Here is a 4,229-nt window from a genome sequence, read left to right on the forward strand (position 1 = left end):
GTCTAATTTCTAAAATCTGCTATAAGAGAACATTAAAAAAATGCATTTCAGTGTCATTTGAAAACAAGCTCTTTGCACAGCTTTATTCTAAGGATTGCTTTTGAGTTTAGATACACATAAGAAATCTTAATTCAAATGATTAATCATTTTTCAAAATTAATAGCGCCTGAAAATACAGGAAATTCCTCTCGCAAACATAACTTAAATGAAATAATTGTAATAAACTAATTATAAACTCACACCAATTATCACATTTTAAGTGCAACCATGGACCAGGTCAGCCAACATTTAAAATCTTTCCCAACAGCACTACAGGGAAGCTGGGAACAGTCTGCAACCACATGAACCCCTTTTTGCAGAACGTACGCAAGCTCAAACCCGCTCTCCTTTGCCCACGGGGAGCTGAACCATGGTTATGCTCCATGTCACCAGAGCATGGCCATCAAATGATGGCCATGAGGATCATTTCCAGTGCCTGTGTGCTTGGGGATCCTAAGAATTCCTGAGACAAAACTGGGCTTTGGTCTGTCAGGGCGTTGCATGACTTCTGTCACCAACCAGAGCACAGGGCATGCAGCACCACTTGTGCGGTGCTGGGGCAGGATTTTTAACTAGTTGCTTTAATGTATGACATTTTTTACACTGAGGGTGGTGAAACACTGGAACAGGTTGCCTAGAGAGGTGGTGGATGCCCCATCCCTGGAAACATTCAAGGTCAGGTTGGACGGGGCTCTGAGCAACCTGATCTAGTTGAAGATGTCCCTGCTCATTGCAGGGGGGTTGGACTAGATGACCTTTAGAGGTCCCTTCCAACCCAAACTATTCTATGATTCTATGATTCTATGTTGTTCTAGTAGTCAGGTTCTTTCTTTCCCCCTACAACTACACAGGGAGTTTTAGGATGAAATACAGGGATTTTGGTCAGAAAACTGATTTGTCATCATGAGATTTTACTGATTTTGATGATATGGGGGAAAGCTTTTTAGGCTCCAGATCAAACTCATTGTTGATACAGTGAGAGAGAAAAGAAAACCTCCTCCAAACTCCTACCCAGATGGTTAAGATTAGGTGGAGCGGGAACTTCTGCCTGAGCCCGCAGTTCCACAGCAGTGTAAAATAATCCAAGGTGGCACTGCCATGGTCCTGCCATCCATCTGCATGTCTGCCACCTCCGCTGTGCTGGCACTCACACTGAACTCACCCTGTAGTGAGACAATCCAGACACACACAAAGCTAGTTCTACAAAAAAAATGAATCATTTTCCACCAGTTTAGCTGCCCAAACCTGCTCACCAAGAATGAGATGAGTGTGAGTGCTGGCATAAAAGTGGAGGTAGAAATCTGCCTCAGGGAGTCGAGTGAAAAGTGGAACTGAGCAGCTAGGTCAGCTTGAACTGCACACAAAGTCCTAACAATTGTGGAAGGAGGGAGGAAGAAAGAGGCAGCTATGCTGGAGCTATTCTACTTAGCAGAAATAGTCCAGTATTGACTGACCTAAAGTGGTATCTGGTGAATAAGGCATTCACCAGATTCAAGCACCTTTCTCAGTGACCAGAGAAAGTGGAACAGCTCCGGGAGGAGAGACTGATCTGCTCTGGAACAGGCAGTAACATGTGGGATGTGAGGGAATGACACAGCTGTGACTCTGACCTGGATCCCCCACACCCAGCATGAACATCCCAGCCACCAAACTGCTGTGAGAGAATCGCTTGTTTGCCTTCCTTCATTTTTCATGACAACCTTGGAAAGAACTCTGTTTTGTCCCTAAACAGAAAAGCAAGCTTTGGAAAACCTCAACAATTTTTGCAGGACAAAAATATCTCCTTCTTGCTATATATAATTTTTTACTGTGGTCCCAGAGTGCTGGGAACACTCAATCACCTCACTTGGGAGAAAAAGTATTTCTCAGGCACTTGTTCTGTTTATGGACGTTCTCCGTATGTCAACATGAAGTATGAGAATAAGACTGGAAAGGAAGAAAGAGTAATAGTTTTGAAAGACCAAATTACAATTAAAAAAGAAAAAAGTTCTAAAGGAAGGAAAAGGAGGCTATTAGTTACTGCTACATAGTGGAACAGGTCTCTGAGACACAAAAATACAAGCTGTGGCCTCCCATGGCCACAGGAGGCACTTCACCCTCATCTGGTGTTCTCACCTCTTCATAGCTTCCAACATTTTTATTATCTTTATTACTTTTAATTACATTTTTCAGGTTTTCAACTCAAACCAAAAGTGAATTATTTTGGAAAATTTGAAGGAAAAAGGAAGAGAGGCAGGATCAAATTACCAGACAGTTACGGGATCCTGAAAAGATGCTTTCTATTTTTAAATGCTTTTCATTCCATGACCCAGACGCTTTTTCTAAAAAGAAATTCCAGTTTGCAACGGATTTAACTCTTGGGAGTGAAGCAATGTGAGGGGTTAGAATCTGTTAAACTTTTAATGCATGCTTCTGAAAGATTTTTTTTTTTTAGTAGATACACCCAAAAGTTATATTTAGATATATAAATAGCAGTGTCAGTAAGAGCTTATGCACTGACTTCCCTTTGCATACTAGGGAGAACTCCCCACTGCTCTTGGTCCTTCCCTTTAGAAAATAGTAAACAGCATCCCTGCTTTTCCAGAATTCAAGATAACGAAGAGGCTTAGTACAGTTAATGTCCTCCCTCCTCTTTTCTAAGAAAGAAGCTTTTTAGCATCCCACCCACTTACTAAAACCCTTGACAATATTCTTGCGCTGGCAGCAAGGCACCAAAATGTCAGTCATTAGCCAGAGCTTCAGATAGTCTCTGCCGCTTTATCCCTTCTACAAGGTTTTGGCTGCCCCCTCAGCTCACCTGTCTCCCCAGCCCCCCTAACCCCGGTGTTTCATGGCTGATAACCAATTTTCATACCATACTGACCACCTACTCCATGACAATCTGCCCCTGTACAGCCCTAGCTGTCAGGCTGTCCTCCTCCTCCTCTCTAAGTGCAAAACAGGCTCCAGCTCTCACCCTCACCCTAATTTTTCCTATCCGTTGCCTGGTCCTTCTGACCTCCCAGTCCGGGACCGGACCTGGACTGGACTGACAGTCTTCTCTGAGTCCTCAAATCCCTCCACCGACACTTCCAGCTGTTTTTCTCTCCCATTCTGCCTCTTAATGACTTAAGGACCGAGCTCTCCAGTGTGCCAGACTGAGATCTAGTTCACATAAGCTGATGTATAGTCATGTGCTGCCTGGAAGCTATCCTGATGTACCATTTAGCAAATACAATATAAAAATTATAAAAAGGAAACCATTTTACACATCCAGACCAACACCAATTGCATAAATTACATTATCATGTACAGAAAACCCCAGTTATTTATGCAACAGGGAGAAAGCGAACGCAAGGAACAGCTGAGTGTTTTCTGACTGTTAACTCCTCAATTGCAATGTGGTGCAGATGACGTTTTTTTGCTGGGGGTTACTAACGGGTAGGGAAGAGCTGCACCCAACTTGTCCGCAAGCACTCAAACCGATCCGAGAGTGCAGCCGTACTCTGGAGCTCAAGAGGATTTATCCCTGAGGCGGAAAAACAATTACCTGAACGAAGACAGATATAGATCATTGAGTACTGAAATACTTACTGCCTAAATGAGACAATATATCCTTACGGAAGTAGCGATGCTAAGGAAAGGGAGACAGGGGAAATGACCAAGCGGGTGCAAAGCCCTGCCGGAAGAGGAGAGGAGGCTAGCGGTCAATCCTGTGGGGTAATCAGGGGTGCAGTTCCCGGCAGGAGGGATTAGGCTGAGTTTCCCAGTTACATTCCTCGTTTCAGGGTTTCATTCCCGGAGAAGAAATGCACCGTATGCACCAGATCTGGAAGCAGTTCAGGAGAGCCCCCCTCTCCCACCCCCTTTTCTCCCTCAAAGCCAGCGCCAGCCGCACATAGGCAGAGAGGTGCAGGGGATGGGGGGCAGCGCTATGCCCTGGGTTGGAGGGGGAAGACGTCAGTGCCAGGGCAGGACCCCCCTCCGGCTGTGGGGTGGCTGTGCATGGAGGAGAGGGGCTGGAGCCCGCGCTGGTGCATGGGGTGGGATGGGGTGTGTGGGTGCTTGCTGGGGGAGGGTGCCTTGGGGGGGAGGGAGGGTCGGCTGTGGGTGCATGGAGGAGAGGGGCTGGAGCCCGCGCTGGTGCATGGGGTGGGATGGGGGATGGATAGGGGTGCCTGTGAAGGTGGGGGGCCCCTGGGGCAGGGAGA

The sequence above is a fragment of the Aptenodytes forsteri genome, unplaced genomic scaffold (assembly GCF_000699145.1).
Source record: "Aptenodytes forsteri isolate BGI_AS27 unplaced genomic scaffold, ASM69914v1 Scaffold278, whole genome shotgun sequence".
Lineage (NCBI taxonomy): Eukaryota > Metazoa > Chordata > Aves > Sphenisciformes > Spheniscidae > Aptenodytes > Aptenodytes forsteri.